This window comes from Dromaius novaehollandiae, chromosome 13 (assembly GCF_036370855.1).
Source record: "Dromaius novaehollandiae isolate bDroNov1 chromosome 13, bDroNov1.hap1, whole genome shotgun sequence".
Classification (NCBI taxonomy): Eukaryota; Metazoa; Chordata; class Aves; order Casuariiformes; family Dromaiidae; genus Dromaius; species Dromaius novaehollandiae.
In genome coordinates, this window is record NC_088110.1 from 10,841,289 (window position 1) to 10,868,966 (window position 27,678).

At 41.5% G+C, this 27,678-nt stretch overlaps 1 protein-coding gene across 1 annotated transcript in view; it reads left to right on the forward strand.

Annotated features, from left to right (window-relative positions):
• VSTM2B (V-set and transmembrane domain containing 2B) overlaps positions 1 to 27,678 on the forward strand; it is a 557,754-nt gene that overhangs the window by 145,819 nt on the left and 384,257 nt on the right. Inside the window, exon 4 of the mRNA XM_064519608.1 lies at positions 19,695 to 19,768. The gene's annotated coding sequence lies outside the window, so the exon portion shown is untranslated. The remainder of the gene's footprint in view (positions 1 to 19,694; positions 19,769 to 27,678) is intronic.

Consider the following 27,678-nt stretch of genomic DNA (forward strand, 5'->3'; position numbering starts at 1 on the left):
GTTTAGTTGGAGGAACTACAAGCACCTTGTCCTCCGTTATCCACGAGCATAGAACAACCCGTTCTGACCTGGCTTGCAGGCACGTGGCACTTCTTTGCTATAGTCTAAGCTGGGTTGCAGCCTCTAGGAATTTTGTGTGATCCTGCTGTTGCTGCAGGGCCAGCTTCTTTAGGGCAAGGCTTTTTAAATTGTGTTCTTGCTTGGGCTCTCATGCTGCTAATATGGAAAGAGAAGCAAAGGCAAATGATTGCTCCTTCCTCCATGCAATGGGAAGCAGTGAAACCTGCCACGATGGAAATTCTCTAATGTCAGACTAAACACAGTTCTTGGTTTTAAACTTACTGCCAGGGTTCCTTTTAGTCTGACTTTGTGTGCTTAGGTAACTATTCACTCTTTGCCTTTTAACAGGACTAATTCAACACTGAGACAGGGCAGTTGCCCTGAGGCAACTCAGTAGTCTCCGGACTCTCATGGACATGCAATACTATAACTAAGCACCTTTAGCAGGTGGTGGCGATGCTGCTGTTGTCTGCAGTTTGCACTGTTTTCTTTCTGTTCAAATTGCCAAATGTCTTTGTTCTTTAAATAAAAATGTATACCACTTAATAGAAGATATTAGTGGCTTGGAGAAGTATCTCCAAATATATATTACTCCCACCTAAACAACTGTAAAAAGTAAACAGCAGAATAAATAGCTTGTCTGCTGCTATAAATCAAAAATACAGTCTTAGTCCAGTGTAACACAAGGCAAATACAATAATGGCAAAATCTATAGCTGTAGGGATGATGAAGTATCAAGTGGACCTGCCCTCAACTCTGAGGCCTGAATACAGGATAAATTATTTAAATGTACAGTAAGCAGTGGAAGTGATCAATACTTCGCAGGTCTCAGCTTCTAAAAGTGGTGAATTGGTTTGATCTTAACAGTAGATAATTGGAGGTGCGGTAATGGCGATGTCTCAGATGTGTGCTAGGGCCTTTGTTCTCTGCTGCTGCAGCCTTTGCAGAGCTGTTTAAGTTGTGGTGGTGGGAAACGGTGGAATCTGGTATGCTGCTAAACTTAGGTAGCGGTTGATCAGTAATAGGAAACTATACCTAAGTACAAAGTAGTGGAGAATCTGGCCTAGTACTTTGTATTCTCTCCAGGTTACAGCGTCATGTTAGGCACTAAATGATAGTAACTTGCTGTTAGTGCCACTGCTGCTGTTTCCATAGTTCCCGTAATACAGCTGTGGTTTTCCTCACTGTGCTGTTCTGCCCCCCATCTTGAAGAAAAGTCAGTGCTGCCTTCACCTATCCGATTCATTTGCTAAATATCCTGGATGAAACCTTTGCCCTTTTTTATGGGCCTCTGGTTTAGCAGAAGCTCCAGTCTTCTCAGAGAGAAGAGCCTGATTTATTTGTTTAAAAAATGGCAAGGGGAAAGGATGCAGGGGAGAAGGATGTGTGCAAAGTGAGACTTCCTTCCTACAGGGCAGCTGCCAAGGCCAAGAACTGGGCTTCCAGGTGCTGTAAATTAGTGTAGTTCTGTGTCGGAGGTTTGACTGATTATAGTGAGGGTAGTAGTCTGGCCAGTGTGGGGAGGAGAAAGTCCTTCGTATGGTAAGCAGCACCCTATGGTTTGTAGTATAACCTGCTACAATGTTAACTAGTCAACTTGAGCCTAAACTACGCAAGGCCTACAAATGTTTAATTAGCAGTATGATTTCAGTTTATCTCTCTCTAATAGGTCTTGAAAACTTCTAACCATTCCTAGCATGCATGCTAAGGGAGGGTACCTCTTCCTCCTTCCCTCTGAAGCGCATGCTGTTCCCCTTGGGCCATGGGAAACTAATGCTGCTTAGTGTCAACGTGGCTAGGCAAAGGCCCTCTTTCCATGAGCAAGGAGCTGTTTTTAATTATTGCAGATCAGGAAAAACTTGGGCAATGTTACTGAGGTGTCAGAGAAAGATATGCTCCTAGTAAAGAGGAAAGGTGGTAATTCTTTGTTTTAAAACTGTCCAGACTTCTTTGCTGCAGCTTCTGAGTTGCACTTAGTAATTGACCCTTCCTCCTCCTCCTCCCTCCCCCAGTGGCAAAAAAAAAAAAAAAACCAAAAAACCCCACTAAAATACCTGAACTCTGTGGGAGGGAAGTGGACAGTGGCTGGGGTTGTGCCTTTACCTGCGTGTAGCACAGTACCAGAGAGAACTTTGTGCCTGTGAAAACAAATGGAAGAACTGAGAGCCGCCTCCGGGACTGCGGTCGGTTTGTGGAAGGAGCTGTAGGTGCCAAGGGGTCCAGCAAGGCGTGTGCTCGCCTCGGCAGCGTGCTTGCCTGGGCGTTAGCCTTCAGCCACGTGGGGGTCAGTGTCTAGGGCTATCTGAGAAGGAAGTTATAGAGTAGCTTCTCCCTTAAAGCAGCTACGGTTACTAAATGTGGTCAAATTCTAGCGCACACTAAGCGGAGGAACCACGGTGGCTGAGAACGGGGAGATGAGGGGAGCGCTCTGTTCCTGTGTGCTCGGATGTGGTACGCTTTGTGCTCGCCGTGGGAGTTGAAAGTTGGATTATACTACCTTTTTCACTGAAAATGCACTGGAAGGAGGAAGAGGCAAGCTGTAATCATGGCACTTATTCATCGTCATCGTTGCCAGAATTATTTTAAGGAAAATATTACAGAAATTAGTTTGAGGAAAACAGGCCAGTAATGCCAAAAGGCACCCCTTAAAATGCTTATTTTTCTCAGGCAATACAAGAATCGGAGAGGATTTCTTTATGATATGCTGTAGCTGTGCCTGTTACGTAGATGTGGAGGAAACTTTTTACTGGTAAATGGATATGCAATTTGATACATTGAGAGAGGAGAAAAGTTGTTTTAGTAGTCACTTTTCCAACCACAGCTTTACTGTCAAAGACGTTTTAAGTAGTGATGTGATATAGTGGGTTTTGAGTTTAATAATAAAGTAAAACTTACAAGCCAGAGGCAGTTCTTAGGGAGGTTACTTCAATGCTTTATTTCTGGAAATACTTAATAGTTAACAGAAAACTTAACCTGGACATAATCTATGAATGTACTAGACAGTGTGTGTCAGGAGCACGTAGATGGAGACTACCTGACAGAACGTAGAAAATGCTCAGCTCCCTCGTTGATCGGTAGTGTGTTCTTTAAGCACGGTGAACTTAATTGGGAAGTAGCACATGGAGCTACTTGATCCAGGTGATACAGAATTACACAGGGTAAAGTCTGCTGTAAATGACTGTTGCTGGAGGGAATGCCAGCCCCGGTGGGTAAGTGCAGTCTGTCCTGGGGAGCTTGAACACCTGGAACAGTGTTGCATTTGAAGTAAGTTGCTTTGTCCCAGGCTGCCTTTGGATAGGAGCGCTGCCAGAATGAATACATTTGAAGTGCTGGTGAAATCAAAGTGGTAAATGGGCGAATGCAGTTGGGATTGGGACTTGGACAAAAATACCCCCAAATAAACCATGTTCTTCTCTCATCACCCTGTAACCTTTTTTCCCCTTTAGTTATTAGAGTAATAAATAGATAATCCTACTACCAAAGGTACTTTTGATGACAAAATCTATGTGACACTTGTAATGGTAGTACAGCTGACATCAGAGTGGCAATGATTTGTCACAATCAAGAAGGGGTGTTTGACTTGCGTATTTCTGTGATTTCACACACTTTTTTTGCAAAGAAAAAGAAACTAAATGCAGTGGACAACATCGCAAGGGGAGCCCTATTGGCTTCAAATGGAGGGAGAGTTGGAATGAGAAAATTAAACAGGTATTACATACCTTAAGGTATTTTGCAATTCAATAATTGCTGTCTCATAGAAGACAATTAGACCTGGCCTAGTAGAAGTGGTTCCATCTGTACTTACAAGGAAGATAGAATAGTTCTTCTGCTTGGTTTATAATGTTGTCTGAAAGAAAAGCTTGTACAATAAAGAACTGGAGAACCCAGACTGTCTTACATGGCTCCAAACTAGATATATTTGAAAGCTGTAAGAATTAAGAAAGCTATTCTTACAAGTTATTTTTCTTTTGTCTGACCTCACCTGTCTTTTAGTGGTTGTGATCTTGGAGCCTATTTTGTCTAATCAGAATATCTTGGAAAGCTGCTGGTGATGCTGCTTTAGGATATCAAAGATAAAATAAGCAGTGAATCATATTTATTTTTTTAAAAATATAGTATTTGTGTTGCTGAAATAGCTAAGATAGCAATGAAAGAAGATGCAATATCAATTTTAAAATATTTTGATTATTTCAGATGCTATGTTTAAGCAATATGATTTAAGGAAAAGTTTTAATGAGAAGAATGGAGGAGAGAGAGCAAAGCTAGAGCAACATAAAGTGAAGCATTTATTATGATTTGAACCATGGTATGCAACAAACCACTGAATGTGACAAACTGAAGCTTGCAGTGTTTTTCTTAATGACCTGGAGAGCATAATTCAGTTTTATATGGGGAGTCTATTCCACCAAGTTGGCAGTCCCAAACTAGAAGGAATCCCAGCAGCAGGAGATCTGGAAATTTTTGGGTCTACTCTAATCAGTTTGTAGGTGTAATCTGTACAAAAAATAATAGGCAGAGGGCTGGAATGATCTGGCCTTCTAGACTAAATATTTTCTCTGGCCAGGGAAACATCAGGCTAAGTACCCTAAGTCTTCGGTGGCTTTTCATCAACACTTTTGAGGAAGTAGTGTGTTTACCATGTTGTTGGTTAACATGCTTGTTGGTGAGGGTTGGTGCTGGATTTCAGCCATTTGAAACTTCATGAGTGAACTGTGTGATGTGTCTGTGTTTTTTTCTTTTCTTTCTTTTTTTCTTTTTCTTTTTTTTTTTTTTAAGATCCCTTACATAGATGGTATTACAGACACGTGTTGGAAAGCACTGCTTTATGTTTTCAGCTCAGAGATTTGAAGGCTTTGTGCCTCCATTAGAGCTCTTTTGGGGTTTGATTGTGTCCTGGGACTGACTGGTTCGGCCTAGAGTATCACTCCTGTCTCGCATCAGTTTCTGAAAGGTATTTATTCACATGCATCACTGAAAGCAAGATGAGCTCTTCCCAGCCCTGCAGAAGGGATAACACTGAGGGGGAGCAAATGAGGCAATACTTCTGAAGACAGCAGCCTTTGAAAGGATAAAAAACAACAGCAGAGATGAGGTTATCTAAGAGAGAGACTAAGCATTAATCTGAGATTGAAGGGGATTCTGTTTTCCAGTGTACTATATATTTTTGGTTGTCATCCCTTAGTTCACTTTATCACCATCCTCCTTTCTCCCATACTTAAAATGGACGTAGTAGAGTTTTCTAAGATTTATCCTCATGCAATGAGAGGCAAGGTGCAATGTTATGATGGAAGTGATTGTGCTAGATGTAGAAAGAGCAGTACAATAAAATCCAGTATGATAGTGGAAATGGTAGTGGATGGAGGCTCCTCAGAGAACTGTCCGTGAAGAACAGCTTGGAAGGGACTTGGTGAGTCTGGACCTGGGAGATCATTGATATATGGGAGGGCACTAAGTAGCCTGGCCCCTTTTGGGCAGCCAGTGGATGCTTGTGCTCCCCAGAGTGTATTAGCTGGGAAGAGGAGGCAGGAGTGCTTTTCCAGGTGGCTGCTGGTAGTGTTTGTAGGCTGGAGATGTCTACTGTAGGTGTGGTAGACATCACGAGTGAATAAATAAAAACCAGCAACATTTCTCTTGCTGCTCCTTTTGCTTGTAGAGTTTATCTGTGGGCTCTACCTAATCTGTCCCCAGGGAGAAGTGTGACTTACTGGAGTAAATGCAAAAGAAATGGTGAAGAAAATCAGAAGTAAAGCTGCTTCATTTTGTGTGTGTAGTCACAGTGCTTTTCTTAAGTACCACAAAGCCATGAATCATTGCTGTAAAGGTCTAATGCTCCTGATGTGCCTTTCAGATAACTGACGCAATTTTTTTTTGACAAGGATAGAATTGGAGATCTGGTTTCAGCGTTCCTGCGAGTCATTAGTGATTACAAAGTGAATCACACTGTGCTGATGGTGAGTTTCTTAAGACTTATATGGACAGAAAGCTTTTGTCTAGTGCATTAGCTAAAATGACACTGTCATTATTCATTTCACTAACTTGATTTTAATCGTCTTTGTCCCTAGCAGGCTAGGAAGTGCTTTTTTAATGCACTAGACTCTGACTTTATCATGACACTTGTATTTATATAGACTAAATTTATCAGTAGCTTAAAAAGCCAATGCAACTGGCTTAAAACAATATTCAGCCCCATCCTTTTCAGGTTTAATATGGCCATCTTCCTATTAATCTCAGCTGTAAATCTGTGAACATAGAAAATAAATATAGATTGCTAAGAGGAAAAATAACAGATGGCATGCACTGAGAAGGATACTGAGACTGAAATGAAGCTCTGCTGTTATAATTCGGTCTGCTGCTTGGTCATGTCCAGCCTTACTTGAATTTACTTGGAGTATAAGTGAATGCAACCTCTAAGTATCTTGCCTGCCTGCTGTGGAAGGCTTTGAAGATTGTGAAAAGCAAGATGAAGAGGTCAGAGGCTGCACAGTAAGTTAGGGTTCCTATCCCTGCCATGATGAGTACTTTCTCTGTGTTCCTGGTCCCTAGTGGACTAGGGAAATAGAATTCAAGCTTCCCGAGTCCTGGTATGGTGGGATGTGTCTTAGCTGTCCTGCCGCCATAGTATTTGCACCAGGCACTGCTTTTGTGGTTGTGTGCACACCTGCAGCATCAGTGCACAGGTATGCATATCTAATGATATCTACCAGCTATACTTTTGAAACCATGCCAGATTCCACTGAGGAGAATGAAGTTCTGGGTCTTGGGGGTTTTTTGATCCACCTAACTCTTCCAGGTATTGCCCTTATGATTAACAGCAAGTACTCCTACAAACTGGATCCCATATCGCTGCATCAGATGTACGTCCCAGTCGTTCTTCCCTCTTACCATGTCCATCTGTCGAACAGCATGTTTTGGCTGAATGGCAAATGGTTTTTACAGAGTAGAGCTCAGCACAGTGCCTACATTTGAAGTAGGACAACAAAGTCAAAGAGAGACAGATAATGGGATTGAATATGAAGAGCAATCTCATAATGTAACTTTTCTTTTAAAGCTGAATTTGCCCTTTTTAGGCTCATTTTAAATAAATCCCTAACAGCATTAGTCAGAGACTGCTATAGTTCCTATTGGGATTCGCTTCACCAGTTTATTTGCCGCTCCAGAGCTGGACTGCAGGCAGGGAGGTAGGGTCCAGAACTGGACTGCAGGCGCGGAGGTAGGGTGTTCCTTCAGAACATCTGTGACACTCCGTAGATAGCCCAGGTGAAAGAGCAGAGTCAAAGGCTCCTGCTCATTTCTTGTAGCACAGATTGCTATGTGTAGACAAAGTAGATTTGAAGCAGAATATCTTTCCAGTAGAAAGTCTAGGAAGGGCAAGGCAATCGGAGTACTGAGGGGCATCTTGGCTCTTCCCACCTTCCTTATGAGCAAGCTGACACTGGCCCCATGCTGCCGTAGGACCTGTCACAATGAGCTTGTGGCAAAACCACAAATAGACCTAAAAAGTGAATGTAATAAACCACTTTCCACTTTTTCTGTAGGTCTTAAAATCCTGTGGGTCTTTTTCAGAGCATAGTTTGGAGTAACCTTAACTTTCTCTAGAAATGTGGTGCTTTACATTCCAGTAAGAAAAGGGCTTTGGCAAATGCATTTGAGCCATAATTTTTTCTTGACTTTTTTTCATTGAATGTTAATTCCTACTTCTGACACATTAATGAAATAAGAGCGTAGAGAACACTTGAGGAAAGATAATCGATTCAGCTCTTTGTCCTTCTATCATACAAATCAGTCTGGTCTGCAGCAGTGTCTTTGCAGCTGTTTTACAGCTCCTGACCCAATCATTCCAAGCAGTGTTTGGATAAGATCAGGGTGGGTTTGGGGAGGGTGTGAGTATCTTGGCTTTGGGTCCTGTTCCCTCCCCTCCCCCGGTCTTGTTCTGTGTCATTATAGACTCTGATTACTCTAATACTTTTACAGAAGTCTGATCTTAGCTCTCCACTAACTTCCATGGATTTCAACTATTTCAAGTATACATTCTCCTTTATTTATCCTTTGTTATGCTGTCTTACTGCCCAAAGTTTATTTCTAGAATCAAGTTTCTCCCTGCTTACTCTGTGCTGCTTTCCTTTTCCAAAGGCTCACTTACTTTGCAGTGGCTGTCTTGTTCATGGATCTCAATGGAACTAAACATTTTTGCATGAAAAAGTGGGCAAACTAAAAATACAAAGCAACTACATCATTCTTTTGTGCCATTTATTAACAACAACAACAAAAAAGACCAGATTTGCAGTGCTTATTTTAAACATTTCCGGAAAAGCTCACACTTCATTGCAGTGCACTTTAGGAGTTGTTATGTTTTGGTTCAAACTTAAGCCTAAAATCTGGTTTTGTTCTTTCATCTTCTTGTGCTTAGATGTTGCAAGGCTTCCAGAAATTTTATGCCATGAATTCTATATACAGCATATATAATTACAAATGCAGCAACCTTCAAAACTTGGACTAAATATATATATATTTTTAATTTCAATTGTGTACAAGGTGTGCTTTCAGGAAGAATGTATGGTAAGTATCATACAAACATCTTATGAATACGAAAATGTAATTGAACTTGAAATAATCTTTACCTAGTTAACCACGTCATCCTACCAAATAAAGTAACAAGAGCTTTACTGTCTTAAGGAACAAACTTCAGTGTGGACTCTGTGCTTCAGTGAGGTTCCTAGCATCTTAATACTACTAGACTACCTTTGATTTAATCAATTAATGTATTTTAAGTCTTCCGTGTACGTGATGTGAGCTGTAAAATTAAGAGATGTTCTGTATAGTTGAAGATGCTCAACACAGCAAGGGCTTTCTAGGGGATGAGGGAATAGTCACTAGGGGTTGATGGTAGTACCTTTCACAGCAGGAGAAACTGGAAAAATGGGCAGCTGTGAGTTACCCAGGCACAACGTTTAGTTACGATAAACAACTAACTCCTTTTCACTTTTCAGACCTTCCAGGGGACAAACAGTCTAAGTCAGGTTGAAGGTTAAGTAGAAAGGAAAAGAGCAATAGGAGCCTGGTAGCTGAGAACAGAGTGTGCTCTGCAGTGAGCGCGGCCTTTGGAGATCCAGATTGTGTAGAACAACTGAGGGGAAATGAATGCTGGACCTGAGGGGCAGGCGAGATCTCTCTAACTGAATAAACACTCTTCTAGATCATGAAACCAGCATGTCGTGTTTGCCATCACGGTTTTGGACAAAGTTCGGCCACTAACCTACAATTAGCTACGGATTCCCCAAGTTGTGAAGTCCTGTATAGTCTTCTCTCTTTATGATTGTAATACAGATGTCTAAATATGCCAGTTCTGCTTCACATCTGAAACTTGTGCACAGCTTTATTGCTTGGACTTTCAAAGAGAGGCCTGGCAGCCAGTCTTTTAGTTTTAAATGCACAAGAGCCCACCAGCTGTCTGCTGGCCATTCACAACAGATTAGGGAACAATCGTTTTGTTGAAAATTCACTCAGAAACTTGTCCTATTTGCCACTGAAATAAAGTAATTGCCTGCCTTAAATATATTTACAATGGCATCCAAAAAACATTTGTCAAATGCTTGCCAGTTGATTGTTTTAGATGTAAAGGCTACTTGCCAGTTGGCTGTCAACTCTGTACTCATAAGAGAGGGAAACTTTTTTTTGTCAGAAACAATGTAATTTCGTCCAATTGTTCTTTCTTACAATATTATTTTCACACTACCTGGCATAATCTGCTAATTTTTTCAAAGAGGAAAATGGTCATCTGATGCCAGTTGATTTCCAATTTAAATACATGATGCTCAACTGGCTGCTGTTTGGATATTTGTCATAGAGTAATGGAAACAGTTTTATTTCTGGGAATAGCTCTGATGTGTATCATCCAGACTTTATATTGTCTAAACTTACTGTCATGGCAAGATACCAGTCCAAAATATTTTGGTTGATTTTTCCAATGGTCATTTTGAACCATTTACAGTTATGACCTTTTTCCCCCCTCCTGTCTGAATAGTCATCATTCAAGTGTATAATTACAGAGATGCAGATAACTGATACTTTTGGAGTACTTCTTCTGTTGTTTGGAATGATTTGTAGTTTATGAAGCCACTAAGTTCTGCATGTTACCTCCCCCTCCACTCCCCAACCTTGAGGATTTGCTTTTCAAAGCACTGAGCATGTTCTCATGTCCCTGACAAAATATGCGTTGAATCAGTAGCCTTTTGGATATAAATATTCTTGAGTCAGTAGTCAGGTTGTTGTGCAGTGTTGTGTCTGAAATGCTTAGTCCATTGATCTGCCCAAAGGCTCTATGCTGAGAATCTCCTAAGCTGTAATCTTGGTGTTGGTGGCATGTAGGTGCGCTCTAGTTACGCCGGCGTTGTAGATGCTGGTTGCTAATGGGTATGTGTGTATGCAATGCAGGGATAATTAAAGCCTTTAAATGCGTTGGAGTGGCAATAGCTGTTTAAATTTGAATAATTAGCCAGTGATTTGCCTGGTGAATTTTATTTTAAGCCTTTTTTAAATTTATAATTGCCAAATATGAATTTGGTGTGCCCAGTGCATTCAAGTGGTAATGTAACAGTAGTATAGCTAACTTCTAGTGTAACAACCATGTTGAAAGCAAAGTTAAAGCTGCTTTCTCCTGGCAGTTATTTTAAGACTGTTGCTTTCCAATGCTGACAGCAGTTTGATTGTTCTTTAAAAAAATAAAAAAATAAATAAAAATAATTAAAGCTTCACCTGTACAAGGTTATGTACATAAATGTTGCACAGTATCAGCTGACTCTTGAATTACACCTCCGCTGTCTCATCAGTTTCCCCTTTCTCTTTTCTTTCCCTGTAACTTTGTATTTTTATTCTCAAGTAGGAATATCTTTTCTTCTCCCACCGTCAGTCTGAGTTACTGCCACAGTCCACTTGGTTGCCTCACTCTGTAATGCTGTGTGCAGTCCCTGGCATTTTCTCTACCTATGTGGCATAACAGAGATGATACATGGCAGGTGATAATCAGACAAGAAATGCCATGACCGACTACATTAAAGATGCAACTGAATCTAAAGGTTACTGATAATGTCTTCTATCAGTTCTGGCAAAGCTATTGCTGTTCCATAATCTGGAATGGACATGTTCCCATCCTCATGACAGGTTTAAATGAGATTCATAACTAGGCTGCAACTTGTTGGGTTTTTTTGAGGTGAGAGAAACTCTTTTCAAAAGTAATCTCATGAGAAAAGTATCTGCTTCTATACTTTGTATTGTGAATAGATATTGTGAATCCTTTCGGTCCTGAAGCAACAGGAGTCGGCAGCAAATAACTCATTTGCTGTTGATTCTATTATAAAGCGCAGCAGGAGTGGTGCAGGGGGGCAGTCATTGCCTGCGGTGGCAGAGTGCCCAGACTAACGGCCCTGGCCTGTCTGGTTGGGTTTTCCAGCTTCTCCTGAGGCAGGGAAACAGAAGCTGTCTAGGAGGGATGCTGCTGGGGTTTTGCTTAGTCCGGTGTGCCTGGCAGCCTGGGGACCGCCTGCCAAGCGAGGTCTGGGGGGAGTCTGGCCAACAGGATGCAGACTGAGAGACCTTGCAGGAAAACACCTTTTGGATCCAGTACACCGGGTCTTAAACTCTGCCTAAACAGACCAAAGGGCCTTCCTGTTATGAGAGGGCTGAAAGAACGTTACTAAAATGCTTGATGCAATTTCTGTCAGGCTGTAACTATTCTATAAGCCTAAATTGTGTTTCTGGCTTATCCATAGCTGGTATGTAGGCCAAGTTTGGCAAGATCCATACTGACTTCATCGGATTTTAGGTAAACCATCAGACGAATTGAGTCATAGATCCTGGGCTACAGGAACCCATCCAGACTGCTGCTCTGCTTTTGTTAATGTCCTGAGTACTTGAAAGCAATGTGAATGGCAGTATGGCTGGCTTCTCCTTGCATGATAAAAGGTATTGTGACCATTGGTTCTCAATATAAAGTTTTAATGAGGAAAACAGGTGAGCACAGTTGTGTTTGTGGAGAAACCAACTCGTACCCCAAAGACATCTCTCTTAATTTTATTCACTAAAACTTCACGGGGAAATTCTTATGTTCAGGCTCAGTGCACTTCTGTGCTAGCAAATAACACACATTTATCTTCCCTATATATTTAGCTTTGCCTTTGTTTTAAATAATTTAATCTTCATACTGCCTGGTGAAATCATACTGTCCCTCAAGTAGGATAAAAATTGATCTCATTTGTTTATGTGCAAGCAACTGCATCAGTCTGTTCCTGTATCTGTTTGTAATAAAGGCAAGATATTCATTTCTATTATAGATGAGTGCAATGACAATCTTCATTTCATTACTGGGGAGAGAAGGACCTCATTATTTAGAGCCTTTGTGCATTTGTAAAATTACAAGGTGCTTTCTGTAGAAATCCCAGAAAATCATCAAAGGTAATTGCAGAAATTGGGAAATATTTTTCTGCATTTAAACTAATTCAGTGTACTTTGGCATCAGAAAGGGAAGATCCTTAGATCTAAGGCTGTTCTTTAGGAATAGAAGAGTTCCCCTGGATGGATTCTTTGCCCTCCACCCCCACCTTTTTTTTTTTCAGTCAGTGCTGTTCTTTTGAATGTCTCTGGGTTTTTTCCTCTTCATTTTCCTATTTATCCAATCATAATTTCTTTTGAGATTGGATATTTTATGTGCGTTTTGAATTTCTCAGGCCTCTTTCATCTGAGGATGGCAGCTATCCTCTCATTTTGACTAGAGATCCTAAAACATTTTGACCCTCTCCCCATATGCCATAAGGGCACAGTAAGGAAAAGCTAAGAGTAATTATGATGTGGCTTCTGGACCCTAATAGAGTACAAGTAAATGACTGTTGAGATCTGGTTCTAAAAACTGACAAATCATGGAGAAATTATTTAAGACATGGCAGAGAGATGTCTTCAAGAAGATTCCTTTCATTACTTTCATTTGGATTGCAATGTGTATATTGGCAGTGCCTTATGATTTCTTCTTTTCAAGAAAAACAAGACGTTGCAGTGCAAACAGGCAGCCCTCTGCCACCTGGACCTTTGGCGGTCGGGGGCCCTGGTGAGACTGCCCACGTCAGGCAGAACTCCCTCCTGCCAGGCAGGTTGCAATGCTTTTTGCTGACTCCTTTTCCTTTCCCTGCTCTCCCTTCTCTCTCTTGTGCCACTAAGATGGCTTTTATTACCGTTAACGAGCCAGTGTCTTTGTGTTAGATATAATTTCTATGTCTGCTCTAATCAACAGAGAACTTTCCCCTGCCCCTTTGGCTTCAGTGGGTTTCAGAAAAACTGTCTAAAAGTATCTGGTTTAGTATTTTAGGTGAGTGAATGGTTTGCTGCGCAGCTTATGTCAGCTGCCTGAGATGCCAGAAATGCTGAAGATATCTCTTAAAACAAAGAAAAATGCTTCTTTATAACCATTCAACTGTTCCAGTAATGTGGGGTTATGTCAGCTTAATTAGTAGATACTCTCAAGGGATTAGTAATTAATGAGTCACAGTTAAAGTCCATTTACAGCTGATGGGAGCTTTGATATTCAAGACCTTAATCTTTCATTTTATATACCTTCTAACTTCTAGGATGCCTTTTATTTCTTCATTATAAAGTGCTAATTGATGATAACTAACTATCCTTTGGCATTATCCAAAGATAATACTACAGTGTCAGTGTTTATGGCTGTTGTACTTTTTAAAAACTAAATTTCAGCCAATTTTGTTAGTGATTAGGAGGTTTTTACTCAAATTCTGTTAGTATCCCTGCACAAAAACTAATATGTGGCCCTAAACAGAAACTAGCAGAGCACAGAAAAGTGATGATGGAGTATAATATTTGGAAAAAGCGTAGCCTTTTCAGTGGGTTCTACCTGAAAGCTTAGTGCTTGTTACTCTGCAGTACATATCCATGTTCTTTACTGCTAATGCTCTGTTAAGCTTTCCCTCGTGTGGTAAGCTGTGATTTCACTGCCTTTCCATGTGACAAATGATGAGTTCAAGCTGAGTGAAGCTGGCCTGGCCTCTCAGGATCCAATCTCCAGATTTATTCAGCAACTTCTGTTGCTGCTGCTCTCCAAGCTGGAGAAACAGTACTAGGATAATCTGGATTCCTGCCACCTTGCCTTAACATCGGGCAAGTCATGTGCGAAGCTGATCCCAGCAGGCTGGACTTTCTAGCTGTGCTATAGCTGAGATTTCAGAAGGCTAGAAACTCATGGGGGGGGGGGGGGGGTTGCTTAAGAAGGTGTCTGTGATAAGATATGAATGAAAGCAGTAGATCAGCTTTGAAGCATCAGTGATGTTCCAGGAAATGATATGCTGATATGACAAAGATATTTATTCACAAATGTGGTGAAACTGATATTGAAGATGAAGAAGAAGCTACCAGAGGAGAGGAGGATGACAGCAAAAGAACTGAAAAGGGAATTTCAGTAGACAGCTGGGAAGAAAACCTGAGGTCATGGTACCACTGGGCTGGGCAAGAACCTGCAGGACATTTTCATCCTTTGCTTTTCTGTGAAGCTGGATCAAATAGGCCTGTGTTATTCCTGGCAAGTGTTTTCCTGTACTCTCCGTTAAGCTTTTTCCGGATGTATTACATTGTTCACTATTATAGTTTGAAAAATTTCTCGAACATCTATCCTGAATATTTCTTGCCATGTTTTTGGAACACCGCTGTTTATATTCAACAAGGGCACCAAGGCAAAGTGTTTGCTGCAGCAGGTGTTCTTGGACATAAAAGCGATCATACACTCTTGCCTCCATCTCCAGCATGTTGTGCGAGAGCAGATGACAGTTTAGCATAAAAATGTGAACAGCAGCAGTGTACCGTGGTGGCTGATGGTTCCTGCTGAAATGTTGCACCTTTTGCTCATCCATGTTTTTTTCAGAGCACTTCTCCAATTTAAAATCAGTGATTTCTATTTGGCTTCCAATGTGTTTCCTGGCCCTCCTGGCTTTGGTGAAGTTTGCAAATTTAATAGTTGAAATCCTTAGCTCATCGGTTGTGTCATTAAGGTACTTAACAGGACGGGCTTGCAGGTGTGACTGCTGTAGAATCCCCTTCACTGCAGCCTTTCTTTTGGGGCAGGAAACGGCTGATACCCTCTCTGAAAGGCTGGTTATGTACACAGACTGCTATATACTGCATTTCTTCAGAGGGCATTCTGATACCATGATTTCAATGTGGTTTAATGCTTTTTTGTCTTTGTCAAGATGTATATAAAACATTAGTATTGCTCTTTTCTATTTATGAGGCCTGTTACCATCTACAAATGGAGATTAGATTAACTTGATATGTCTTTGTGATGGATCATAGTTGCTGTTCTTTGCCTTTGTCTTCTGTGCAGTGAAACAGTCTGATTATTTGTGCTGGTGTTTCGCTATAATTACCCGGTTCTTCCTCTTCCATAGGCACACCACACTTGCCAGTCTTTCATCTTTTATACCGTACCCATCTTTCTTGAGTTCTCAGAAATAAACTGCTGATGGTTCTAAGGGTCTCATCAGCCAGTTTTTTAAATATCCTAGGAGGAAATTCATCTTACTGCACTCATTTGAGTGTTTGAGAAAACGAATAACCCCTTCTCCCTTCCTGTATCTTTCTTCCTAAGTAATGGTTTCTTCTCACCTCTCTTATACAAAGGCAAGTCAGTAATCCTCTGTACACGCAGTCAACCTTTCTTGGGGTGGAAAAGTGTCATCTTGAGCACAAACAACAGCTACTGCTATGCTCAAAGTGAATTTTTGTCCGCATAAGAATAAATTCACTTTTGTGGGGATTACAGTAGGGAGCAGCCACTTACAAAGGCATGTGGAAAAAAAAAATTGCACAAGAGCAGCAACCCCCCCAACCCATTTTAATTCCATCTTTTAAGGAAATTTATTAAGACAGTTTAAAAAAAGAAAATTATAAGGCCAGAGGACTGTCTACGCAACACAGTCAGTGCTTTTAGTTTCTAAACATCAAACTCTTTTTTTCCTATGACTGGCTGAAGATGAAGATAGGTGTGTGGGGGAAAAAAACTATCATAATTTTAAGGTGGATGGGGACACTAACTGGTGGTGAAATGCATGTATATAAGAGCATGAGTTCAGATCCTTGGAGAGACTTGGATGGAGGAACTCCTGCAGTGGTGGTAGAACCACGTCACTAAAGCGGTTCCTTTTGTTCTTTCTTCAGAAGAATTTCTGTTCCATTTGGATTCAATGTAATTAATGATCTATGTGAAATATATATACAAACATATACCCAGTTATTTTTTATGTATTCATATATGAAAAATAAATTCCTTTGATACATGCCTTACTATCACATAAGCTAACTGGTGCAGAACAGTTGTATAATCACTTTTTTTTATTTGCCCTCTTTCAAGAACAAATGATACAGATTACAGTGACTTCAGCCACCTTAGTAATCTTCTGTTACCTGTTTGTGTGGCATTTGATTCCCTTCTCCTTTTCTTTCTACTGTACTTTGTTCCATGTTCTGCATGATGCTCAGTGGATATTCCAGAAGTCCCTGTATGACGCCGGTCTTAGCAGGTGAAATTCAAACTAATGAGCATTCGAACGCAATGTGAACTTCAGCTTAAAGGTTTGAGTTGATCAAAGGTATTTTCCCCCAAAAAAATCATGAGATAAGGCACTACTGAATGAAATAAATGCATTTCAGTTAAATACATTTCATAACAGTTTCAATGACTCCACTACTTTCTTGGAGTTTTTACCATTGTCCACGAAATTCCATTACGAAGTTTTAGAAATTTGATTCCTTAGATTGTTTTATAAGCCTCTCTGGAAGAGTTCCTTCTAATGAGACACTCTAAATATTAATAGAAAGTAACCCCCCAAATGTACGAGGTGTGTATGTATGTGTACGAAATTAATTTTTCTTGTATTGAGGAATTTTATGAAGTTGCCCCCTCCTCTCCCTAGGGGCAATAGAAGTTGCCCAAACACAGAGGTCTGCTCTTTGGCAGGATCACAATTTTGTACAAGAGCTTGAATACTGAAACTGAAGATTTCCCTTTTTTCCCTGCAATGTACAGACAAAATCTTGAATTGCACCTTTCTTCTAGCATAATAGAGCAATAGTTGCTTCAGTTAAAAGAACAATGTAAGGTCATATATCTATATATTGTGGTGTGAGTAATCTCCTGGGGTAGCTGAGTAAATCTGGTTTTAGTGGCTGGAGAGGAAGATTAAATGCTTGAATTGACTTATTTCCCTGAAGGTTACTGTGTGAATTTCTTTAAGAAGTTGTCACAGGTGAGACAGAGTAAGCAATAACCTGTAGTGGCTTTGGATAGTGGAGTTTATTTAGGAACCCATGAAATTAGAGTTTTTACCATACTTGATTATTCCACTCACTTGCTCGCTGCTGCCTGTTGGCGTTCACGATCTAAATTATTTCTCACCTGTCACATGACGTTGACTTGAGTAGAGCGTGGCCGCGTTGAGCAGCGCGTTGGCCCGTGGCGTTCGGCAGCACGGGGCAGGAATACGGCCGAAGCCTGCGGCTGCCGACGTGGAGCCCTGCGGCGCGAGGGTGCCCGCCGCCGAAGCACGGGGCGCTCGGGGGGGAGGGTAGCAGGGGAGCAGCAGCACGTCCTGCTGCGGTGGGTTTACTTCTCCGTTGGTTGAAGAAAACTACTGATTTCAGAGTGGATTGGACTTGCTGATCTTTGAAAGAAAATGTAGTCAATGAGTGCTCTGCCTTTTCTCGGGTGGGGGGGACACGCACATATGCTAAGCTAATGGATCAACCCTGAAGAAAATCCAGCAAGGCTGCCAGACCTCTGCAAAGCCTTTGAAAGGCCTCCCGGTACAAGTGCAGGGTCTCAGGAAGGTGGTGATGCCACGTTCCTGGCAGTAGTGTAATAAGCTACTATTGCTTATGACTTCTTCTCCAGATCTGGGGCAATATTCATCCATGTGCAAAGAAGAGACAGACACCTGTAAAAGAAGATGATTTTAAAAAAAAACTTCACAAACTGTCCAATATGTATTAGAAATTTAAGAGTTTTGATTAAGTTAATGATATATCCATCACTTAGTTTACATTCTTCACTTGAAATTCTTAATACTTCAGAATTAAAAAAAAAAAAAAAAAGTTGTTTTTGAAATGTCTTGGTGACTGTCAGCGCTTTTCTTCTCTACATGTTTTTAATAGAATAACTCAGAAATGTGCATTATCAAGAAGTGGTAGTAATGCTGAAAAAGCAGTGTAAACACTGCCCCGACGTGCCTTGGTATGCTTCTGTTTTCATTACCGCGGCCTGGAAGCATGCTAAGCCATGTAAGTCTCTGAAGCGACGTTCTTTAGACAGCGCAGCTGCAGCAGGTAGTTCCCTGCCTTCGGTGGCCGTGGGGCTTGTCGCTGCCAAGGACAGCTGAGCTGCCTGACACCGCGCTCTTGCAGCATGTACCCGCGCTAACGTGGAAAGCGTTGCCTGGGCATGTGTATACGTGGCAAATGTGGCATCTTTCAGCCTGATATTGGATCTGCTTTGTCTCATCTCCAGGCCTCAATGAACAAAACTGAAACGTTTGTCAAAAAGGACTTTTTCTTCAGAGATTACTTGTGTTCAACCTCTTCTCTCCCTGCCTTCCCCCCATTTTTCCCTGTGTATTACTGAAGACAGAAGGTGGGAAGAATTGGAATGTGCAGCCCAGTAGCTCAGATTATCTTTCAGTTTATAAAAGAGGATGAATAATTCAAACCTACTGCAGGAGTATGCACTTCTTTCTTAAACTCTTCTAACTTTGCAAACCTCTAACAGTAGCTCCTCCAGCAAACTGTAAATATCAGTTAAACTAGTAAAGAGCCTTTGGATTTTTTTTTAAATAACTTCTCTGGGACTATTTAGGTGGGAGCCCAACAGTGGTTGCTTGCCCTTCAGTGAATATTCCTTTGGGAACAGAAAAAATATGGTTTAAATTGATCTGTATAATTTCCCCCTGCCTCCCTCTAGCAGTTAAAATGGTAGGGTGTGTGTGGTTTTGTTTTTGTTTTGTTTTGTTTTTTTACTTTCCTAAAATGACTAATGTGTACCAATACCATTAGGTTTTACCGGTGTTTTAATTCACATGTCTCTTCATTAAATGAATACCCTTTGTGCATCCTAGGGCAGGGGTCACAGATGTGGTGACATAATGTATTTTAATGATCTTACTTGAGGGGGAAGCTTTGAAGGTCTTCAGAAATCACCAGTTATTGGATTAGGGGTGGCATTTTGTTGGTAGAAACCTTGTTTTTTAATTTCTCTCTGCTAAGATGGATGATGTTGCTTCTGTATAAGTAGTGAAGCAGAGCTGCACAGATTACTCCTTTTATTACATCTGAGTTTAGAAAGAAGGAGTGTAAAGATTTAAGATATGGATCTGTAGGTGATACAGCTTCATTAGTGATGCTCTGTCCTCCATGGTGGTAGTGTCTCATGAACTTGGTGTGGCTTGCCAGGGAAGGATCCAAAAGCTGAAATAACTTCTATTGTCCAGGTTTCCCCTTGTAATATCTCAGCGATAATGTCTGGCTGTGTGCAGCCAGTGTGCTGCCCTCTCTGGGTAAGGATCCAAAATAATACTTTTTTCCCTTTTCTCTTTTAGAGCTGTACAGCTGCTGAATTGCTTTTTGAGAGAGGAGGAGAGAACACCAAGGAATTACTCGTACAGCAGCTTTGGTGAGTCATCCGCACAGCGGGCACTTAAGGAGCTCGGGTTCATAGGAACGCAGGTGGGAGGAAGAGGGCTGTAAATTCCTGCCTTTCGGATACTCATTTTACTCAGGTCCAATTTTGGAAGCGGAAAGATATTTTGAAAAGAAAAGGTCACATATTTCAGTATAGCTGATGCAGCAACATTTCAGCCTGTAAGTGCCTGACAGAAAGAAACTTTCTGGCTCTGAGTATGAAGGAAGCGATGCAGCCAACCTCCTCATGGAGGCAAGCGCTGTGCGTGGAGCCCCTCGCTGGCCTGCCCTCCCAGACCATCTGCCCGAGGACTAGCGGTTGGAAATGGGCTCGAGGCTGTGCCGGTGCCTCGGCCGCAGGCGTGCAGGGCTGGCTCTGCAGGACGGAGCCGTACAGTTAAATGTGGTGCTTGGGGCTGCCTGGGAAGAGCTGGGGCCTGGGATGACCAGAATTTCACTGGGAAACTCCAGGGAGGCCTGCCCTTTTTCTTGCATCTTCAATGTGGTGAAAATTGTGGTATTCATTAAGGTGGAAGGTTATTTCAGAGACCATGCAGGAGGCTAAAAGTACATATTCTTCACCTGAAGCTGCCTATGCCATAACCGTTGTTTTGGGTGTTGTGGAGGTGGGCTCTGTAGTAAACTTGCCAGTGAGGTTTCTAATAGGAAATCCTGAGAAAAGGAAGAATGCTGATGTGGAAAACTGTGTTCCAGGGTATTTGAATGAGTACTTTATCCAGTTACGGTATTAATATTTCCAGTTTGTTCTCTGGAAAAGTGGAAGACTTGGGAGTGCTTTAGAAATTGCTTTGGGTCAGAGCAGGACAATTTAATTTGTGCCTCGGGGTACCTCTCTGAAATTTTTTGATCTTTCAGGTTGATATTTTATTGTCAGCTTGGAGGCAGGCAGGAGAAAATTTTCAGCTTCATGTTTCTGTCTCAGTCCAGTCGTGATCTCTTGCAGCCGCACCGCTCACGGAAGGCGGAAGCGTGCCGCTGCTCCGTCGAGCCTGGCTTGGGCTCCCTGCGAGATGCCAGGGACGCGGGACAGGCCTGGCACTCGCTGTAGGCAACAGCCTAGCAGCGTAGGGTAGCTGAATATTGGGGAAGTTATGTGGAGCATAGAAATGCAGTCAGATTGTAGATGGAAGTAAAATTATTTGTAAGCTTTTCTTTATTGAAAATCTCCTAAAGTAGTACGTATCCCAGTAATACAAATGGCAAGTTCTGCAATAAATGCACTCTAAGGACCACTTTTGATAACAGCAAGTAAATAAATAAGGAAAATATTGGAGAATATTCAGCTACTGGAAAACATTTAAAATACATGTTAAAAAGAATTTTAAAAAGTTAAAACTTTAATTCTTACTTGATTAGTTAAATGCAACAGTATTAAATTACTTTGTTTTTTAGGGAGTATATTGCTGTATGTAGAGCTATTATAATACAGCAGTATGCTGCTGCAAACTGTCTATCTCATTTACTTCAGTCTAATTGTGTTCATCTGTGCAACTCTTCTGCCTGGCAGAATATTTTAAAGCAGTAGTTGAACCACCTGACTGTGAGAGAATAGATACTGTCTTACCCGCAGACATGGACTGCCATGGTTCAGGTTCAGCTGTACCGATGCTCTAGGACACTGTCCTTGCCAGCCTTCAGTGAAGCAGCTTCCGAAGCCGATGCAAGGAAAATCAGCTAGGATAATTTGACGTGTTGTGTGTATGTGTGTGTGAGAGCGGGTGCCCGAGGTGAAGTTAGCTGTGCTTGCACAAACTGCTCTGACAGTGCTCTGCGGGTCACAAGGTACAGCTGGGCACAGTAATGTCTTCCACTAGCACAGTGAAATTTGGTAAAGATGGCCCTCTGTCCACCTGGAGTGAATACAATTATACTGAGGAAAAAGAATTAAAACAGAATAAGCCAAATGCCAGTGCAAATACCCCTTCCCCTCGAATAATGCACTGGTACCAGAGAAAGTCCATCGTTAGCCAACGATAACGATATAATTTCTAGTTTATCAGAGGACCAGATGTCATTCTGTAGTAGTCCGTGTCCTCTGCCTCATTTTCCAGATGTGTAAATAATTGAAACGTTAAAGGATACATTTTTGTGTCAATTCTATACTGTTGGAAGTGATTAGGAAAAAATAGTGTGATAGAAAATTGAATATGGTTTGTGCAAACTACTAGCAAATAATTCATGCATGGCATTCACAGAATACAATATTGTGGTAAACTGCAAGTTTGAAAATAAGAAACTCAGCCAAGGCTTTAATGGCCACCACTTGGTAGAACATCAAATTATTGCATGTCATCAATAACATTGTCAGGTACCAAAAGGGGACCTGCTGTGGATTAATTTTGAGTACTTTAGACTTACCTGCAAGATGTCACACATCTTGGAACTCCACTGTGCTGCTTTGTATCTCAGGTATAATGTCAAACCTGTCTTGAAGGGGAGAGATGTCCATAAACTATACTTTGCCTTACGTAACATTCTCGTAGCGTATCATCAGGAAACGTTTCTGATTTCTGCCCTGCTCTTTAACCCCTCCACAGGAAGGACACAGGTAGCACAAAGCCTTTTCTGCTCTGCATCCCCCCAACCTTGCCATGAGCGCAGGTGGAAATAACTGAGGAGACACCGCACTACTCACCTATGTGCAAACTCCACTATAAAACTGAAAAAAGAAATATATTTTTTCAAAATTTCTGTGAATTTATAGGCAGTTTTTTCACTCTTAAGTAACTGTTAGCCACAATTATTCCTTCTGAAGCTAGTAGCTTTGCAGCTGTGAAAGCTCTCTAATAAGAGACAGGCTCTATATCTTGGTGGAAAGTAAAGGTAAGGTATAAATAATATATATATTATATAATAAAGGTATATTAGCAGAAAGTAGCATAAATGCTTGAGCAGAAGGCAGAGCGGGAAGTGCTGTAGCAGTTTAATATAGTTGCTGTATTTGTGTAGAAGTAGCCATAAGCATTAAATTAGATGTCTCTGCTGGACACAAGTTGCAGCTTAGGCACAAGAAAATAACCCTTTATTAATGCCTGCTACCAGCTGTGTTGCCCAGTAGATCCAAGCATTGCAGTTGCTGTTCCAGGAAATTGTAAAAAAAACTTGCACCAGCAAGGTTCTTGGGCAGTTATAGTCCCACCTTAGACACTGGCCACCGTCCTTGTCTTCAGTGGAGCTGAACGCAATTAAGGCATCAGAGTCTTTGTCCGAGGAGCTTCTTTTTGTTGGCACAGAAGATAAAGGTATGTTAGCTATATGGAAGATATAACGGCACACAGTGCTGGTATGACTCCATTAATAACAACCACTGCAGCACGGAAAAAAATATTGCCTAACTCAAGCCTGCAGTGAATGATATAGTTACAAACTTGCATTATGAGATAGTGATTTGTTTTATTTGTCTAAATGCATGTACTTATTTGGAGAAGTGTAAAAGGGGATTTAGAAATTCGATTTCATTATTAAAGGAATTGAAAGTCTGGTACTTTGTAAAAGTATGTGCTTTAGAAGTAGTGAATGCAGTTAAAGCAGGAGACATGGCTAAACAAATCTGAAATGATGGGTTTGTGTGCTTTCTCTTTTTTCATGAAGTGAAGAAGCAGATGAATTTAAAAAATTGATGGATTTGTTGTATACTATAGCACACGATATACAGGACAGTCTGAAGTGCACTGCAGAAGTTGAGCCTGGTGTCTTCAACTGTGAAAGCTGATGTTACTCATTGTTTGAAGTGCATATTTACTTACTGGAAGTGAATTTTGTATTTTTTTCAAACATGCTATTACATATGCTAAAGTAGTGACACTGATTACTGAACCTTTTCATGTTTTGGAAGTCTTATATTACCTTTGCAATGTCACTGTTGTGTGGCTGTTCACTCATCAGTAAATGGAGTGCGATACATAGAGTTTGTGGGCTTTTCTCAATGCTGGAGAGTTGTCAAAGAGCAAGTGAATTTACTGTGCTATGTCAGGTCTGTATAAACTTCCAGAGAAGAAATGAAATGGTGCAACCCATTGCACCATATCCACAAAGATGTTCTTGTCACTTACTAAAAGCATTCACATGAGAAATAATGAATATGCTATAAATTCAGCCACCAGTTACTGTGCAATAGCTTCTTAATTTGATTGTCCTAAATTACCACAAAGTGCATGGGAATGAAATGGCTTGGTCTGCCAGGATGAGAAATAATTTCTTGCCAATCTTCAATTGAAAGCGGATTTTTTGGATTAGGTATCAGGATCAAGGTGTGTGTGTGTTTTTTTTTGTTTGTTTGTTTTTTTTTTTTTTTTTTTTTTAGGGAAGGGCAGCTCTCATCAGCTGCTTTCTTGTGCCAACACCGAAGCCAAAGCACCATATGGTGGCTCACTGAAGAGTGGAAGATGACTGGGCGATGTCTGTTGTTGTGCTATTAAGACAAAAGCTCTTTAAATGACAGCATCTAATGTCTGAGAATTTGCTTAAAATCATAGGCTGTGCTTTTGCTTTAGTCAAAGGAGCTACCCTGATGTTTTTGATTCCAATCTAACTGTAGCTGAAAAAGCAATGCTTCATAAAACTATGACTGAGACCTCCAAAATGACAGCAAGCAGATAAAATTCTTTCTGGTACTTATCTGAAAGTAATTTGTTTTTCTTTGTTGGGAGCTGCTCTTACTTTTTTCCTTACTGAATATCTGGGAGAAAGCTTGTAACTTCCAGGAAACCCTTACTGAGCCTTTTCACCAGCTGCTCCCTTTGGAGGTGTTTGTGTGCCTGCACTGTCCACGTGAGCGTGGTGCACAGTGTTGTATGTAGGATTTGCCAATGAATCAAATTGCAGAACTCTGGAAAGGTCAAAGTAGTGCACTTTACTATCTGTCAGAGAATATATGAGGCATAAATATTCTGACATCTCATTCTCGTAAAATAAGGTCTAACAAGCATGGGAAGTTGCTCACAAAACAACCAACTTTCAACACAGCGTTAAAAGTGCGGTTGGGCTGGCAGATGCCGTGCCGGAGGGAATGCAAGAAGCATGGGCTTGTGAGCTGCAGAAGCTGTTTGGCAGCAGTGCGTGGCCTACCCAGCATCTCCAGTTATGGTTTTGTCTTTGACAGTAATGATACCATTGTTAGTGTCAAGAAGGATAACTACTTTCCTTTTACAGGGAACCTGAGGCTTTGCGTAATGGGGCAAGTAGGTTTTTTCTCAGTTTCCTCTGGTACTGGGCTGCCCGTTTTACCCACCCTGCAAGGGCTCCATATGTAGGTCAGCAGCTTTGAAAGCTGCATGTGTCCCCCCAACTGATGAGATATGAGAGGGATCGCAGTTGCACTATTCTGGTGTTAAGATGATTTAAACTGTTTCCTATTGCAGAGTTCTACCTTCTCATTCATGTCTTCCTCTTCCTCCTTCCCTCTTCCCCCAGTATTTTGCCTTCTCAAGTTGCATATTATTGGAATTTGCCTTGATTTTTGGATGCTGGAGAATAGCTAGTAGTGCAGCTGCTCTTCCTACTGTGGGTGGGTTGTCTGTATGGAGAAAACATAACCTGTTTCAAGGAGAGGTCATCGTGATTTCACTGGAGGTCTCTGCTTGTGTTGGGGTTTTACCCTGCTTGCTGGCTGCTGTCTGTCTGTCAGGGTAATCGTGCACTTCCATTGCAGGCAAAGCTCAGAAGCCTGCTTATGGTTTTTATACTTGGCAAGTTTATGCTTGATCCCATGAGGTTCAGGTTTCAGAAACAGGTTAATCTCTCAAATGAAACAAGACAACACTGAATATGGGCTGTGGGCGCTTGAGGAGCTCTGGTTGTGCAGGCTCAGACACCGGCGGTACATACCAACCCAGGTACGAACAGGCTCTGCTGTTGGCTGCTTTCTTGGCTTGGCTCAGCATATGCAGCCCAGCGCAGACATGGGATTTCTCATGGCTTGAGAAACCTCTGTGCAGCATTAGTTTCACGAGTAATTCTTCAGTTCCAAAACCTAGCTGGAAATTAGGTGGGGGAGCAGTGCACCTTGTCATTCCTGTTTTGTGCCTTGCACACTGGAATTTGCAGAAATGTTTCCAAAACCAAAGTGGTTCAGACCTGTGGAATGGTCTTTTTCCACATGCCCCCTTCCCTCTCCCTCTAAGGTCCTGTGTCGTATGGTGTTGTATTTACCAGGGTGAAATAAAACCCTAAATGTGAAATGGAAGTACAGCAGCACTTTACTGAGTATCAGTAGCGTTCTTCCTTGCAAATAGCTGATGACAAGAAAAAAAGATGAGCAGAGTCATTTATAATATGTGATTATCGGTACACTCAGTACAATGGAATTGTAATGTTCAATGAAAAAGCCCTATGAAGGGGAAATACTCTGTATGCAAATTACAAAAGATAAAATAGTCCTTCAAATGTGTGTTAAAATTTCTAAGGTTGTAACAGTATCTAGGGAGTATGTAAGATGCCGTGCAGTTGTTGCATTGGGCGTTCTGTTCTGTGATGGGGGGGACCATTGCCAACCACAGCAATATGCTGGTTTTGAGTATTTGTGCTCAGTTAGGAATTTAAACAGTTTTTATCTCTAGTCATGCTGGAAGTTTGCACCTACTGTAATACATAGGCTACCTACTTCTTCCCTGAAAAATTAATTCATTGTGTTGGTCTGCATTTCTTGTCATCTTTTGCAGATAAAATGATATGGGAGTATCCTTGTTCAAAAAAAAAGGGGGGGGGGAATCTACAGATAGTGGCAATCTCAAAGGCACTTGTACAATGAATTAATTTCTTGTAGTGGATTAAAGTGTATGGATCCTAATTAATTCTGGCATTACCTTCGCCTTTGTAAAAAGAACCATCGTATCATAAACTTGTAATTAAAAAGGATCATGCATGGTCAGACTGACCTTTGTATCTTTACTCTATTTTAATGCAGCTGCCCTCAAAAAAATTGGGCCTTGAGTGATTTTTAGGATGAAAATAAAGTGGAATGGAAAGTGTCAGGAATGTTTACAAGTACGTTGCCTTTTATTTGCCATAGTTTGTTTGTGGTTTGCTTATAAATTCCTGTATAGGAGAGAGTAAACACACTTTCTAGTGCTTATATTTTATTCATTAAAGATGTTGCTCCGATCTCAACTGAACAGTTGGATGGTGTCCTCTCATTAAATTAAATGCAACAGACTTTTCCCTGTAGAAAAGTAACCTTCGTGGCTGCAATCTTCTTTATGCACCCCCACCGTCTTGAGGCTTGGAGCATCCTCTAGGCTGTTCATCTGCTCCAGGAAACCTAACGAAGACGAAAGATGCCCCGGCCTGAAGGAGCCGGTACCTCTGCCCCTTCCGCAGGGGAGTCGCTCTGCCTGTAGCCGAACTCGGAGAAGGACCGTCATTTTGACGGGCAGTTGGAGCGAGAGGAGAGGCAGGTGGGGCTGAGCGGGAGGCGCTGTGTCTCGGGCCACCGGGGCCCAAGGGCTGCCGGCACCCCGGGGACGGCGCACGGCAGCGCTGGCGCTCCCTGGCATGCCCCAAAGCTGCCTGGGGCTGAATCGCGCCGTTGTGAAAGAGGACTGTATCTACTGTGCCCGTTCTTACTCAACGTTGCCCTGGAAGTGCTGTGCCGTTATGCTGCCAGTATGTTTTGAATCCCTTTAAGAGCCGCAGGGCAGAAAACCTTCTGATAAGAGCTGTGGGCCATGCTGCTGAGCTCTGCATGTCTGGACATTTGTGTTTAATATTGGTAGAAGCTGCATTATGCAACTTGTGCTGTGAAACGAATTAAAATGCACCGTTTTTGTGATGATAATCCTTTATTGTATGATTGTCATATGAAGGAGTTTCTTGAACAGATGAGATGAGACTTTGGACTAAATTCCTTAAATACCTGCACACTAGTAACTCAGGTAACCAACT